We start from the raw sequence: 18042 nt of genomic DNA, 5'->3' as shown, positions 1-18042 counted from the left end.
ACTAGTTTCGGTAATTGATTTTGCCATCTTCAGGACCCATATGCCTCTATCTAAATAAACGAACTTGTCGCATAGCTCCAGAAATCGCTGGATACCGTGAATTAAATCTTTGTACAATTGCTTCATTCGAGGACGTGGCTGAAACTCACAAGTTCGTTAATTTGGCTAGAAGCGTACGGGGCACGGGGCCTGAAGGTGGCACAATGAATTACCGAAACTGGTTGCCTTGAGAATAAAATAAAATAATAGCATATAGTACATGGCTGTCGGTGAATTTATTGACATTGACAATTAGTTAAGCAGCAGATGTCCGCTGCCCATGATGGACCAACAGAGATCGGATTTTGCGGGTGAGTTAACGTGTAAAAGATTTGACGTTAAGCACGTAAGTTTATAAAAAGTGTGAAATTATATTTAAAGTTCATTGCGAGTTGCCAAGTGCTCTCTGTATCGAGTACTGGATAGGTATAGTCTCACTAATTCGCACTCTATTTTGAACAAAAGCGAGTTTTTCACGCCATTTAATTTTTATGATATCTTATGTTTTGAACTACGTGTAGTATACTGATATAATTTTCCAGGTAGCTTCAGTGGTACACAGATTGTACGAAAATGTGGAAACACAGCGACAAACGCATGCTTGAACACAAAATGCAGATGCTAACCAAGACTGTTGGTGGCGCTGTTATATTTCACCACGAACGTCGCTTGTTCAATGCCCGTAATACATCGCTTGTGTCAGTCGTAGTCAGAAGAGTGTTCTGTGTAGTTATGAGCGCATTATGTCAGAGATAAGTGAATTCGAAGGTGGGCGAACTGTTAGTGATCATGTGGTGGGTACTTCCGTAATAAATGTTGCTGAAGTGTTTGGTGTTTGAAGAGGCACAGTATCGAAGATTTATACCGCATTCAAGGAGAGCGGAGAAACGTCACCCGCTAAATCACAACGCTGACGAAAACATGTGTCGAGTGACCGTGACAGGTGGTCTTAACAGATTGTCTCTGAAAGGATGGTGACGAAAAAATAAGGTGATGGCAGTCGCAAAAGTCGTTGCAGAACCGAATGTCGCACTCCTGAATCCTGTCAACACCAAAACGACACGAATTGAGACTCAAGAGCAGGAAATTGCAGGGAGAGATGGCCAAAACCATTCGTCAGTGGTGCTGATGACCACGACAGGCAAACGTGGTGCCGAAGCCTAAAAACCTGGACTACGGGAACTGAAATACGGTCACTGTTTCCAGCTTCTGGCCGAGTTCATATCCCAAGAGCAAAACATGGCGCAGCCATATCGTGGTATTCCATAGACCCAAAGGTAATTCTGCAAGGTCTCATTACTACCAAGGATCGTATGACCATTTCGGCTGACCAGACAATCTCATGCTCCAATGTTCGTTCCCCAGTGGTAATCCCGAGTTCCAAGACGAGAGCACCACTGTTCACACAGATCGTACGTCTTCCAGAACTGGTTCTGAGAATGTGGATGAACTGTTACATCTCCCCTAGACTTACAGAGAGCAGGTCTCAATATCATTATTTTTGGAGAAGGCTGCGCTGTCGCTATCCGCCCCCTTCGTCATTAACTGAACTTCCTACTGTATTGCAGGATGAGCCGTGGTATAAAATTCCGCTGAAAAGCCACACAGGACCTGTATTTATACTTTCCGAGACGACTGCAAGCTGTTGCACGTGACAACGGTGTTCCTACTCATTATTAGGCGTGATAATGTGTTGAGTGTGAGGTGTTTCCATATTTCTGTCCACCCCTATAGATGTGGATACTGATAGCAAAACGTGTTGCAATGTAGTCTGCAGTAATGAAATAATAAATCTAAACGTTTAACCTGATTGTAAAATTATACTGCATGAACGGTAAAAAAATTGTAAACAATAAACTTTTTTGAGATTTAAAACTTTCCCGGCGTACATATGGTTCCACATAATAAACTTTTTTCCTTACATTAATTTGTGGAGAGTGTCAGTGAGAAAAAGTTTTGTAACTGTTTGAAATTATGTGCAAAGTTTCAAGGAACTCACTAAATTATTTCATTCTCGAATAGTGCATGAATATAGACTGACTGTTTTTGCACACCGTGTGTTACGCCCCCTCAGAACATATACACTGTTTCCATCTATAATTCTTGTCTTACTGTGTTAAACTGGCAATGTGCGGTTATGCCTCTTAATGAGGCATAATCCTCAGGACTCATTAAGAGGCATAATACTATAACTAAACATCATCGATATGTGCTTTCGGAGCCGAAGGCCCACTTTTGTACCGTTGATGACTGCGCGACACAAAGTTTTACGCCTCGCCTGGGCCCATCAACACCGACGTTGGACTTTTGATGACTAGAAACATGTCTGGACGAACGAATCTCGTTTCAAATTGAATCGAGTGGATGGACGTGTACGAGCATGTAGAAAACCTCATGAACCCATGGGACTGTTCAAGGTGGTGCAGCCTCTGTAATGTTGGTGGGCGTGTGCTGTTGGAGTGATATGGGACCCCTGATACGTCTAGATAAGACTCTCACAGGTGACACGTACGTAAGCATCCTGTCTCATCACCTGCATCCATTTATGTCCCTTGTCCATTCCGACCGACTTGGGTAATTCCAGCAGGACAATGCAACATCCCACACGTCGAGAACTGCTATAGAGGGGCTCCAGGAACTGTCTACTGAGTTTAAACACTTCCGCTGTCCACCAAAACTCCCCAGACATGAACATTATTGAGCATATCTGGGATGCCTTGCCACGTGCCGTTCAGAAGAGATCTCCACCCCCTGGTACCTTTACGTATTTATGGACAGCTCGTTAGGATTCATGGCGTCAGCTCCCTCCAGCACTACTTCAGATATTAGTCGTGTCCATGCTACGTCGCACTGCAGCACTTATGTATCCTCGCGGGGAGCCTACAAGATATTAGTCAGATGTACCACTTTCTTTGGCTCTCTAGTGTAATAAATATTTAAAAATAAATTTTGTTTTCTCTGGAAGACGTAAGATAGACATCCCGAAACTGGGACTGGGAGGCCGTGCCAGGATTTCGCAATACAGATTCCTACCAACAGGTGAGCTGATTTACTGTCACCGAACACACTGTCGGTGACAGAAAGCTTCAGTTCAGTGGAGCCCGATATTTTGGACGTTGTACGGAAAGTACGCTAATGAATTCTCGGTATCAACAATGATAGAGGGTAGAAGATAGCTATTGTGACATCGAAACTGGCTGCGTGCGAATAATCCCAGTGTACACAGCTGATGGTGTTACACTTACTATATATCAGAAGATGCACAGAAGTTGGTGATACGATGGGCGGACAATAGTTCGGGAACACAGTAAAAATCAAGTCGGGCCATTTACCTGTTCATGTAACATGAAAGTTTGAAACAGCAATTCCAGAGCTGCCACGCGGGAAAATCTAGAAAAACGATTCCAGTGGGCAGAGCAAGTTAGCGTTGGCAGATTCGGTTTGAAAACGGTAACCAGGCTAAGAGTTTCAGTTGACTTAAAGAGCTGTGGTAGTACTCATGTGGATTGGATCCCTGACATAGGAGGTCAAGTACATACGAAGAAGCGCTACGCAAATGATCACTTGCCTTTGTGACTGGCAGGAAGTGTAACAGAAACGCTACGCGGAAGGTGCCTTACGTCTAGGGAAAATCTGCTTAGAAAGTTCCCAGAGCAGGGTGGCAAGTAGCAAACGCTTGAGCACCTAAAGAATCTGTCCCACAGAGACCGCAAATATAGAACAATTACGACGAGACGCAAAAGCCAGCAGTCACATTTCCCATGATTCATCTTTGAATGGAAATTTTAACTTGCCACTTCCTCTGGACTACAATATGAGGTTTTTTTCTCTGACTCACCGTCAATTAAATACGAGGCGTATTCGGAAAGAAAGATCCGATTTGGCCGAAATGGAAACCACTGTAAAAATCTGACAGAACTTTACACAGATGTGTAGGGCAGTGTCCTTAGTGCGCCTGTCGATCGCTTCACGTCGCTCTTTTCAGTTCAGAGTGCCAAGTGATCACGTAGAGACTCTTGAAACAACAGTGTCTCCCACCAAGTATGTAGATCTGGTGAGAGATTTCGCCTGATGCTATGCAGCCCACATGACATGAATTTCATGCCTTTCTTTCTTCAAGACAATTCGTAGCCACATTCTGCGGGGGGCAATGAAGATGCTCCTGTAGTGTTTTCGGTGGAAAGTGTTTGATCAACCCACAATACAGCGCCTAATTGGCTCCCTCCGATTTTCTTCTCTGCTCACACAAACCGCTGGCTACGAAGACAACATTTTGGCACAAACAGCGAAAGGCAGACCAGCGTAGAGAATTGGCGGAAAGCACAGGTGGGTGCTTTCTGTGATGAGGGCACTGGAAGTTTGTACAACGCCATGAGAAATGTCTAAGTCGGAGTGGCGACTATTTAGAGAGGTAGCTAACTGTTGCAAATAAAAAATTTTAAATTTTCACTGTGGTTTCCATTTCGCGACCAATCGGACCTTGCTTTCTGAGCAGCCCTCGTACAAATCCACTTATGACGGTTCGGATTAACTAATGGAACAGGTAACCTATACTATGTAGTGTTAATGGTTCCTTTTGACTAATATTTATCGATCTATATTGACGTTCTTATAACTACACGCCTCTGAAACTATGATTACGCAGCCCAAGAGCCACAGAACAGTGGTTTATTGCATCATGTTGCCTCTCCAATTTTATCGTATTAGTCGTAATTACACGAATGGTTTGTGTATTTAATGATATTCCATTTGTGAACGCTCTTTAACTTTGAAAGAGAAAGTATATTTTCAAATAATTGTGTATTACACGTAATGTGAAGAATACTGTGGCATCAATATTTTATTATCAATGTGAATAACGGCAGTGTGGATCAAACGCGATATTGGTTGTGAATTTAGTTACTTCTACGTTGCCTTACGACGTTCCCCTAAATGGATTTTAACATTACTTCACATTTCCATTGCACACAATATTGGGCACAAATAATTATCGTTATACCTTAGTATACTCCTCCAACTAATACTTACTTGTATTCAGTTTAAGGGGTGTTGTTAAATGCCACAAATGTTTTTATACTAGAGAGTATTTATACACGCCCAATACATCTAGGCGCGCAATGACATAAACATTTAACGACAGAAAATGTTAGTGAGCTAGTATTGGTATTTGCTACGACTAACTATAATTCATTAAGGAAAGGCAAACCTACGTTTCTAGCATTTGTAGACTTAGAGAAAGCTTTTGACAATGTTGACTGGAATACTCTCTTTCAAATTCTAAAGGTGGCAGGGGTAAAATACAGGGAGCGAAAGGCTATTTACAATTTGTACAGAAACCAGATGGCAGTTATAAGAGTCCAGGGACATGAAAGAGAAGCAGTGGTTGGGAAGGGAGTAAGACAGGGTTGTAGCCTCTCCCTGATGTTGTTCAATCTGTATATTGAGCAAGCAGTAAAGGAAACAAAAGAAAAATTCGGAGTGGGTATTAAAATTCATGGAGAAGAAATAAAAACTTTGAGGTTCGCCGATGACATTGTAATTCTGTCAGAGACAGCAAAGGACTTGGAAGAGCAGTTGAATGGAATGGACAGTGTCTTGAAAGGAGGATATAAGATGAACATCAACAAAAGCAAAACAAGGATAATGGAATGTAGTCTAATTAAGTCGGGTAATGCGGAGGGAATTAGATTAGGAAATGAGGCACTTAAAGTAGTAAAGGAGTTTTGCTATTTGGGGAGCAAAATAACTGATGATGGTCGAAGTAGAGAGGATATAAAATGTAGGCTGGCAATGGCAAGGAAAGCGTTTCTGAAGAAGAGAAATTTGTTAACATCCAGTATTGAGTTAAGTGTCAGGAAGTCATTTCTGAAAGTATTCGTATGGAGTGTAGCCATGTATGGAAGTGAAACATGGACGATAAATAGTTTGGACAAGAAGAGAATAGAAGCTTTCGAAATGTGGTGCTACAGAAGAATGCTGAAGATTAGATGGGTAGATCACGTAACTAATGAGGAAGTATTGAATAGGATTGGGGAGAAGAGAAGTTTGTGGCACAACTTGACCAGAAGAAGGGATCGGTTGGTAGGACATGTTCTGAGGCATCAAGGGATCACCAATTTAGTATTGGAGGGCAGCGTGGAGGGTAAAAATCGTAGAGGGAGACCAAGAGATGAATACACTAAGCAGATTCAGAAGGATGTAGGTTGCAGTAGGTACTGGGAGATGAAAAAGCTTGCACAGGATAGAGTGGCATGGAGAGCTGCATCAAACCAGTCTCAGGACTGAAGACCACAACAACAACAACAACTATAATTCATGTATAACACTTTTATCATTTTAGCTCAAGACCTCTATTCTAGCCTTAAGACAGGTAGACTGGATAGCTCATAACGTATACTTTACCACAAACAATTTTACATCTACGAGTGTATGCAGTGACGCATGTAACATTGAAAAACATTTTCACATTGTGCACAGGGACGCCTGATGAGACGCAAGCTCTCGAAATCGATCACGGAATAATACTTACAAAACTATAACTGCAGCCCGACGCTGTTTCATTCATTATTATGAGTTTACTGTAACTTCGTTGAAATCTACAATTTTACGCACTGCATTGTTTTGCATGGACTGCAATTTACAGTATATGGTATGGGTTTGCAAATGAAGTGGGAAATGTAACATAAGATAATAATAATCGGAGACTTTTTTCAGTTGGAACAATCGTAATTGAGTTTCATGGTACTTTCTTTTCTTTGCTCTCCATTCTTAACCTTCTACGAATACTGTCGAAGTTTCTTCCTCTAACATATCAAAATTCTCGAGTGACTGAATTTTTCTATTAAATTTAAGATTTGCACTGTAGTGTGTCATGACTACATGAAGACTGATCATTGAAGACATAAGAGTGATTGTGCCTCGAAAGAAATGGTTCCTAGTGCCATATGGCACCAAGTGATAACACAGTGCTCTTTTCATATTATCAATTTTTTACATTTATTTGCGTTTATCATCGCATTACTTCTATATGACAGCGAATAATTCTGAGTTTGAAAATGTTTCGCCGTTAGTGTTACAATATACGAATGTTAAGTTCTACAATGATATCATGATTATGGCTTTTATAAGGCTGCCTCTTTCCACTTACAACTACTAAATTTCACAAAATGTAAAATATTAAGGTTGACAAATTGATGTTACAAGTGCACTGGTTGCTTTGTAGTGGGCAATACCTGAACTAATGAGTTTGCTAGATTCATTATCAGACGAGTCTTTCATGCACTCCATCATATTAAAGCCTGTAAATATAATACAGAATTAATCCTTCACATTTTGATGTAGACAGACAAAAAAGTGAAAAATGTATACAAGCCAGTACAATGACTGGCTAAATCCCACAGGATTAATAATGCGGACGAAAGTAGATGGTTATTGTTGAAAGCAAATAAAAGATTAATAAATAATGTTTCCACGTATGTGAATGATGACCTCACATGAATTGTATATAAACAGTAATTAATGTACTTCTGTGAGCAGTACATCAAATCCGAAAGACTTATGTGGAAAGTTTATTTAACTGCACATTAATTCACGAAAATGCACAGCAAATAAAGCCCAAAATCGCAGATTTCACTGTCAGTCGTAAGTTTAAATAAAGTTCGTTATCCTGAAAAACATGTGTAAATAGGCTGTTCAGGTTTTTATTTTGGTAACGCCACATAGCGCTCTGTAGGAAAATCACTGGCTGTGCTGTGTGCAGTTTGTGGCTGGTTTGCATTGTTGTCTGCTATTGTAGTGTTGGGCAGCTGGATGTTAACAGCGCGTAGCGTTGCGCAGTTGGAGGTGAGCCGCCAGCAGTGGTGGATGTGGGGAGAGAGATGGTGGAGTTTTGAAATTTGTAAGACTGGATGTCATGAACTGCTATATATATTATGACTATTAAAGTAAATACATTGTTTGTTCTCTATCAAAATCTTTCATTTGCTAACTATGCCTGTCGGTAGTTAGCGCCTTCCGTAGTGTGAATCTTTTATTTAGCTGGCAGTAGTGGCGCTCGCTGTATTGCAGTAGTTCGAGTAACGAAGATTTTTGTGAGGTAAGTGATTTGTGAAAGGTATAGGTTAATGTTAGTCAGGGCCACTCTTTTGTAGGGATTATTGAAAGTCAGATTGCGTTGCACTAAAAATATTGTTTGTCAGTTTAAGCACAGTCTTGTATAATTGTTCAAAGGGGACATTTTATATTTGGCTGAGGTTTTATGATGTTATGATGACGATGTGTATCACGCTGTTGCGGTATGTTTATGATCAATAAGCTGATGCTATATGAGGAATTTGATTACGCTAAATATTTATTATGATGAAATATTGAAGAAGTGTCGACGAATATGTATATGTGTAATAAGGTAAGGAATAATGAGTAGTGGTTAGGGACTCTGACTTGTGAAAAAGTATGTTGGAAACCAAGAATCGTACTTTAAGAGTTATGAAATGTGTCTAAATGCATGAATGTATCACAATGCTGACGAATATTTTTTGAACACTGTTGTATTTAAAGGATTTTGTTTCTACAGATTTGCAACGCAAATTCTCGAACTGTGAAATTTTTATATGAGACTGTCACAGTAGTGCAAACTGGTGTCGTAAATATTTCGGTAAGAAAGCCAAATGACCTTGACGTAATGCGTCTTGAGTGGCCAGCAGTGTCAGACGCCTGGAGAAAAAGCCATTAGTGTGTGCCTTTTCAGAGGCACAGGTAAAAAAAAAGAGGGAGGCCATTATCCTCGCTATTGACATTCCTTTGTAGAAAGCATCGTAAATACGACACCTTCAAACTTGAAAACATATGATCATACTGTGGAGCTCTTAATTTATGATATTTACTAAAATGCCTAATGAAACGATGAGAAACATTTCACGGCTATTGTCTTGCTAGTTGAAAGAAATGCCATATGGCTTGCTTTATGTATTTATTTACTTATTTTGTTTAATATCTAGTTTCTAGCTGCACTGCAGCATTGGTTAAAATAAAATTTAATATACTAATACAAATATTTTATGCCTACAGATCCAGTAAATAATTTTATGATCCATTCAAAAAAACGAAGGAGCATAAAAAAGGCATTTCCCTTCACAGGAATTGCATACGGAATTTTCTTTTCAACTACTTGGCATTTTTTTTGGTAGAATAACTTCTTGTGGTGCACCACTTTAATTACATAGACATTAAGATGTGAATATACATTTCCCTTGTCTGCATTGTTGTCTTTAGTGTAACTTTTTTCCTGCTTGAGCTATGTCATGTTTAGATATAAGTTATTTCATTTGCTGCTGCTGTTTGCCAGGCATAGTGTTACTGATTTTGACTTTGTGTTACTCTGCTAAGCCAGTTTACTACTGATTTATTTTTCTTGTTTGCTGCTCATTGCCTTATATTAGTTGTAATATTGTTGCTTACTTTGCCAATTTGTATTTTTTTGTCCTTGCTGTTTGTGTTAATTTGTTATATGCTGCTGCATTGCCTCGTCCCTTAGTTTAGCATCTGAGCTCAGTAGATTTAAGTTAGCTTAAGATGGGGTAGGCTATATGAGAGAACGAGTTGTGATGAATTGGAAGAAATGCATTGAGAAGCTGTAAGAAAATGCTTCCAGAATGAGATTTTCACTCTACAGCGGAGTGTGCGCTGATAAGAAACTTCCTGGCAGATTAAAACTGTGTGCCCGACCGAGACTCAAACTCGGGACCTTTGCCTTTCGCGGGCAAGTGCTCTACCAACTGAGCTACCGAAGCACGACTCACGCCTGGTACTCACAGCTCTCCTGCAGGAGAGCTTCTGTAAAGTTTGGAAGGTAGGAGACGAGGTACTGGCAGAAGTAAAGCTGTGAGTACTGGGCGTGAGTCGTGCTTCGGTAGCTCAGTTGGTAGGGCACTTGCCCGCGAAAGGCAAAGGTCCCGAGTTCGAGTCTCGGTAGGGCACACAGTTTTAATCTGCCAGGAAGTTTCATGTAAGAAAATTGTTTGGCCAAAAAAGTATTTTGAAAGAGGATATGAACCAAAAAAGTTGGGTTTAGGGACAACAGGTTTAGGTAGGATTTTCTTGGAAATAAATAATGAGGTAAGAAATATGTGAACATATAAATACAGAAAGCATGCTTGGATAGGATTTTTTGGTGGAAAAAAATGTTGAAATAAGACGAAAGAGCTATGGAATGAAGTTTTTAGGTTGGACTGCAGTACCAAATGTTACCCTGAAAACAAACCCTGCCCTTTCCTCTTGTGTTATTCTGTTATGTGTTTGTGTACTCTTGTATATTTGTGTTTTTCCTGTCTTTATATGTTTATCTGATGAGAGTTACGTTGTAGAATTTTTCTGATAATATGTTATTTACTTTGTAAAGATGTTTAGACATTATTTATTCAGTTTTGTTTTAATGCTCATGTGTGAAGTTGATGTTTCAAAAGTTATTCTGATCTTCTATGTATTTACTTATGTCATAATTCCTGTAACACTGATGATATGTTTATTTCTATTCTTTTGTAAAGCCCCTATTACTACAAATGTTATCTGTATTATTATGTTTTTAATTATGTATTTTGTACCTTTGTTATTGTATTCTTATGTTATAAAATTGTAGTTGACACCAGTTCATCAAATTAAGTAACTTGTAAGTTACATTTCACTGCACACGTTTCTGTTGGTCATAGTATATGGACAATATGTGAGAAGTAGGGACTGATAGTGTTAGCACGTGTGTTAATAATTCAGCAAGGGACTGGATAACAGCATTGCTGGTTCTGAGGACAATTCCAAAAACTTTGTGAGTGCACAAGTGGTGGTTGATGGACTTGCTATATTCTCCGCAAGGCTCTTCGGTGGTGATTGTGCACCTGCACAGTCGCAACAGATGGCTGCTGGCCGTCTCTACAAGGACTACAGTGGGTCTGCACCTTTGATAACCTACCAGTACCATTATTTCTACAAGGACTGCAGTGGGTCTGCACCTCTGGTGGCCCACCAATACCATACTCTCTACCAGGACTACAGTGGGTCTAATCTGTGATAACCTACCTACCAATAGTCTTCAAAACTTCGAATGACTCTGTTGTGGGTTTGCTCTGTTGTGGCCCATTACCTGTCTGCATGTCAAGAGTCAGCACTGTCTTTTCGTTGGAAGGACAACACTGCTTCTTCAAGACAGCATGGAAATCCACTACTTCCGTGTGCATTTTCTTCTACTGCTCAGACTTTGAGAAAACACTGCTATTTTACTGTGATGAACGATCAGGACTGTCTTTATAGACTGTGAGAAAATTTTAGCTTTTGATCAACATTGTATCAATAAGTGTGTGCATTTGATGTCTTTGTTATTGTAATGAAAAATTTTATCAAATCATTAATGGCCACTGCCCAAAACAATTTTTAAAATTTTTTGTAGGGAGCATGGGGGCTATGTAAGTAGGCTGTTCAGGTTTTTATATTGGTAACGCCACGTAGCGCTCTGAATGAAAATCACTGGCTGTGCTGTGTGCAGTCTGTGGCTGGTTTGCATTGTTGTCTGCTATTGTAGTGTTGGGCAGCTGGATGTTAACAGCGCGTAGCGTTGCGCAGTTGGAGGTGAGCCGCCAGCAGTGGTGGATGTGGGGAGAGAGATGGTGGAGTTTTGAAATTTGTAAGACTGGATACCATGAACTGCTATATATATCATGACTACTAAGGTAAATACATTGTTTGTTCTCTATCAAAATCTTTCATTTGCTAACTATGCCTATTAGTAGTTAGTGCCTTCCGTAGTGTGAATCTTTTATTTAGCTGGCCGTAGTGGCGGTCGCTGTATTGCAGTAGTTCGAGTAATGAAGATTTTTGTGAGGTAAGTGATTTGTGAAAGGTATAGGTTAATGTTAGTCAGGGCCACTCTTTTGTAGGGATTATTGAAAGTGAAATTGCGTTGCGCTAAAAATGTTGTGTGTCAGTTTAAGCACAGTCTTGTATAATTGTTCAAAGAGGACGTTTCACATGCAACAAATCCACCACACACAAACATAAGTATTAACTGCAGTTCGCAAACGCCTCAAAACTCGTAAATAATGTATGTATAATCAGTCACAGAATACAAAATAAAATAAGCTAAGACCAATGAAAAGTTGAATTTTACCTCTCTCACAAAATTATTCAAACTCTACTGCAAACTTATAAGCGTGCTCACAAAAATTATTTCACATAAAAGTTAAAGTATTTAACTCGTGCTCACAATATTCTTCCAAGTCCAACGAAAAGTTAGAGCATGTCGCTTATAGAGCTGTTTGGTCACGTAGCCACTCACCACACTCACCAACAACGACTGACCATCGTAGAAGGACAACGACAAGAGACAGCACATACCCTACCACTTGCCCTTACATACTTTCTGTTATGTCGCTCACTACTGAATCCACGTTAGATAGTTAAATAATGAGCACCAATCAAATTTAAAGGCAATTATAGACAAAAGTAGACACTATAAAATAGTGATAATTACTGCGACCTCTTCCTAATACAATAAAACTCTTATTAACAATGTTCACAATGCTTATCAACATTTAATAAACTTGTTTGTAATTGTTACAGAAACTCATGATTTGAAAAGCAGCTAAGCCTGTTGTTAAGGTGTCTATTGACATTATCCTCTTTCATTTTACAGTCCATATACACTATATGATCAAAAGTATCCGGACACCCCCCAAAAACATACGTTTCTCAAATTAGGTGCATTGTGCTCCCACCTACTGCCAGGTACTCCTTATCAGCGACCTCAGTAGTCATTAAAAATCATGAGAGAGCAGAATGGGGCGCTCCACGGAACTCATGGACTTCGATCGTGGTCAGGTGATTGGGTGTCACTTGTGTCATACGTCAGTATGCGAGATTTCCACACTCCTAAACGTCCCTAAGTCCACTGTTTCCGATGTGCTAGTGAAGTGGAATCCTGAAGGGACACGTTCAGCCCAAATGCGTATAGGTCTACCTTGTCTGTTGACTGACAGAGACCGCCGACAGTTGAAGAGGATCGTAATGTGTAATAGGCAGACATCTCTCCAGACCATCTCACAGGAATTCCAAATTGCATCACGATCCCTGCAAGTGCTTTGACAGTTAGGCGTGAGGTGAGATAACTTGGATTTCATGGTCGGACGGCTGCTCATAAGCCACACATCACGCCGGTAAATGCCAAACGACGCCTCGCTTAGTGTAAAGAGCTTAAACATTGCACTATTGAACAATGGAAAAACGTTGTGTGGAGTGGCGAATCACGGTACACAATGTGGCGATCCGATGGCAGGGTGTGGGTATGGTGAATGCCCGGTGAACGTCATCTGTCAGAATGTGTAGTGCCAACAGTGACATTCACAGGCCGTGGTGTTATGGTGTTGTGTTGTTCATGGGGGGGGGGGGGGGGGGGCATGCACTCATTGTTTGGCGTGGCACTATCACAGCACAGGCCTACATTGATGTTTTAAGCACCTTCTTGCTTCCCACTGTTGAAGAGCAATTCGGGGATGGCGACTGCATCTTTCAACACGATTGAGCGGAGTGGTTACGCGACAATTACATCCCTGTAAGGGACTGGCCTGCACAGAGTCCTGACCTGAACTCTATACAACACCTTTGAGATGTTTTGTAACGTCGACTTCATGCCAGGCCTCACCAACCGACATCGATGCCTCTCCTCAGTGCAGCACTCCGTGAAGAATGGGTTTCCATTCCCCAAGAAACCTTCCAGCACCTGATTGAGATTATGCCTGCGAGAGTGGAAGCTGTCGTCAAGGCTAAGGGTGGGCCAACACAATATTGCATTAGAGCATTACCGATGGAGTGCGCCACGAACTTGTAAGTCATTTTCAGTCAGGTGTCCGGATACATTTGATCACATACTGTAGTTAGATCACAGCATTGGTTCAGTTGTTACTAAACGTATAATGTAACATAATTAAAAGAGTTTTAATATTCTTAATATTTACCGTAAAATTATGCTTCAAGTTGCAATGAACTCGTCCTATCGCTTTGATTTTTCGTTTGCACTTGGTTTCCTGTATATACCTTGTAGTATCTGAACGTAATTTCGTCGAAAATATAATATTCATCTTTCAGTCTGTCTGTCTCAGCTGTCACTGTGTCTTCTCCACCACTCAGCCCAGCACATATGGACCACTCTCTGGAAAAATCCGTATCCAACAATTAGGTATCAACTTACTTACCTTCCTGCATTCTTCATTGTCAAAAAACACACTACACCCTCTTGCTCAGCTGGCTGGCTTCTCGTAACGTCACAGTTTTTCATATTATAAAAAGGTACTGAAATTTGGTCTAAAATATCTTAAATGCTATTTATCCCAAAATATTTTATTTCGATTCCTTACAAAAAAACAAAATTTCATAAAAATCTGTCTGTTTTTCCTTAACACACTTAATTTTAATTACATAAATTTTTTGACGACGTTGTCATTCTCCACAAAACCTATTATTACATAGGAACAATTTTCAGAAACTGAGAGAACTAACAATTCAGTACAGTAAAACGGCTAGGATGTTCCTTCAAGAAGTAAATTTTGATTTCAATGATTTTTATTACTGATTCTTGAAGTTACAAGCATATTAAAGCTAATTTCATCAAGAATACTAACTGCTGAACGAAAAACTTAAGTATTACTAGCTTCATTATTGCCTATTAACTCCCAATTGAAGCCTTTCTTCATATAACCGTAACAAGTGCTGTATGTAACACTGTAAGCTAATGGAGCAATAATTTAATTCATTATCCACACATATATCAACAATTAATTAGGATTTCTACATTAATAAGAGGAAGAAACTGTAATGTGGATACCTTCTGAATTCGAGGAATTCATGGGAAACTTAAGTCCTAATCATCATCAGCCAGCGATGGGAACCCTGCCCCTGCTATTCACCGCATCTCTCTGGTGTATATTTTTGTAGTTGTTGTAATTAAATTTACTTTCTCTGAGAGAGACTTGTCGTAGCCCTCTCATATCGTTTGACTTTTCTAACTTTTCATTGTCTTTTGCCACTTGCTAAAAGTTTGTGAAGACAATCAGTACCTCGAGAAAAGTGTACTATTATGTTCTTCAACGACGCATTTTCGATAAATAATAATCTGTGGTCGTACTCCTGCCTGCTATCCTAATCCATATATAGTAAAATTTCAATGCCAAAGAGCTACATTAATACATGGGAAGATGCTTTCGTGTCTCCATACTTGCACTGTGACCGAGACATCTATCTGCTGTGTTTAAAAGTCCATTAATATTGGTTTCCATCAGTAATTCCCTTGTGAGCGTAAACAGAGAAGAAACAATGCCAGTCACCCTCGTAATTACATCTCTTTTATAGAATCTATATAGAAAATTTGATTCTCAGCATGTCGAAGAATAAGCAAGTCAGATATTATTGAAACAATAGTTCTTCACTCTTATGAGGTAAGGTCCGGTTGTCCGAGTTTCACATATAAGGGCCTTGTCGACAATAGGTAGCTCAAGTAATGTGTACAACAGAACCACCGTCAAGGACGGTCGTTTTAGAAGCCCAACAGGGATTCGTCATGATCCATTCTTGACAGTTTGCACCTGGGAGGACACTTCACTGGTTAATGGTGGAGACATGGCTCTTGCAAATACGATGTTTCCAGAGCAGAAAAGACAGCTCAGAAACTGATGGTCGTTTACTCACCTAGGTGACCTCCCTGCACCAGTCAAAAGTTGACAGCTAGCTAATTAAGTAGGGAGTTGCTCCCACGACAGACGTACCGTTGCCAAAGCTGTTTACCAAAACTGTGGGAAAAGGTAAGACGCTTTCGAAAAATGTTGAGAATTGTAGGGGGAGAAATGACTATTTGCTAGTGTCTTATAGGCTAATGCCAAGAGGAGAGCTCTCGTTGCGTGCTAGTATGTGGCTAGTTCATTCTGAGGCTTATTAGATGAGAGGAGAGGAGTGTTGTGGAAGAATGTCTCTCTTCCGATAGGTGAAACAAATAAGCACGAGCTATGGTTGGCTGACACGTGTTTTTGGTGCAATTAGTTTTGTGTAGAGTCCAGAGCTGGATAAACTAAAAAATATAGAGAAAATTCAAATCCTGACAGTGTTAGAGAGAAGACTATGTTCCGAAGATTTGTGGAGAACAGCCTCTTCTTGGTTATGAGATGGATGGAGTTGGTCTTCTCTGGGATCTGAGGCGGCAGGCAGGAAGGAGAGTATTATCGCTGCAGTGTTACGATTTATTTGACATCAGTATCGTGTGAAGTTTAAGTACCTTGTGACAAAGTTAGAGTCGTTTCACAGTCGTAGACACAGTTCTTACTTTGCTGTTTTGGCGCTTTTGCGATTCAGGGTGCAACGTTCTTCACGTTATTCTTGAATACCCATGACTTGCTTGTTAACTTCCCCGTTGCACTTATTAATCTGGTGCATTTACATTGTCTGTCCCAGTATCTGGCGGACCTACCATATGTATATTTTTTGTAACTGAGACAGTTTAATACTTCACGTATTTATTAATATTTCTGAACAAAGACGTTCGCCATGTTTAGCTTTTCCCCGTGTGTGTAGATCTTTGTAAATAAAATGTGTAGTAACCGGATTCTTTGTGATATTATTTCGGTAGTGAATTAATCCAGTCGATGAATCTCATGTCACTTGAATACAAGGCGATCAGTCACACGTGCATGTGAGGAACACTGTTTCCTATTACATTTCTATGGAGTAGATAGCTCTCAATCAAAGTGAAGGCCATAATATATATTTCTTTATTTTGCATTAATCATTGATGATCAGGCATCTGGCGAAGCTTTTATTGAGTCATAATCTGCTAATGATTTGTAATTGCAACAGATTTCTTAGTTCCTCTCCACATATTCTTCATGACATCTTCTTGCAATTAGCTTACCCTCCCGGGCTACTTAGCTCGACCCCACATGTTCCTTATAATGGTAGACCTCTTTCATTTAGCGCACCCTGCCAAGGTATTTTCCTTATCCACACACTCTTCTGTAATAGCGTCTTCTCATGTAGCTCACCCTGCCCTGATGACCCACTGTGTGTTTCTTTCACCCCTTATATGAACTACTTATTTCAACTTGTGCTGTGTGTTTGTCTTATTTACTAGGTTACTGATGTTTCGTTACCCACTTTCTTGTAACGTTTTAGTTATACTAATTCTTTTGTAGAAATTTCCAAAATTTATTCTTACTTACAAATATCTATTGATTACAGCTTTTCTGAGTGACAAAGATAGTTACACACCCTTCTGAGATTGCTCTAGTCCCGTATTTTTGTACTCTGTAGCATAGCTACGCTTTCCAATACTGCTTCTTAATCACCATTTTCTCGCCCAGAAAACTTCTGAAGTACCATGAAGTTTCCTTTTTATGATTTCATTTACTTGAATACAATTATTTCTGTTTCAGATGCTCTCCTACATCCAGCCAAAAATTCTTAGTGGGTTAATATTACAATTATCTTAGTAATGGGCAGTAAAGAGCACAGTACCCAGTCAAAACTGTAGTAATATCTGTATTACTGCTATTACGACTGCTATTAACAGCTAAAATGATACTAGTAATGGATATCTTAATCAGTATATGGAATTGAAGAAATGGTCCTTGTAAAAAATTTGTTCAGTAGTTACCTTCCAACAGAAACTTGTGCCAGGAGTACATAATAAATCAAATCTGGATCGGAAACTGACTGAAAGCTACTATTAATAGGGCAAGGATAGTGAGTGATATGGTACAAAGAAAGCACAAATAGATAGGGAAAGAAACGAATAGATAGTTTACAATGTGATATTGAAACTGGTTCGTTACTGGACACAGTTAGGATAAGCCGAGAGGAAGCTACGTCGATGATAACATTTTTAGAGATTTTCTATAAGCTGCAGGTTCGTCACAGAGTCGAATGCCTTTCTCGATTTACCCCTCCCCCCCCCCCCCACACTAAGATCTTCTGGAAGGTCTT

This window comes from Schistocerca serialis, chromosome 2 (genome assembly GCF_023864345.2).
Source record: "Schistocerca serialis cubense isolate TAMUIC-IGC-003099 chromosome 2, iqSchSeri2.2, whole genome shotgun sequence".
NCBI lineage: Eukaryota > Metazoa > Arthropoda > Insecta > Orthoptera > Acrididae > Schistocerca > Schistocerca serialis.
This window is presented reverse-complemented; position numbering follows the sequence as displayed.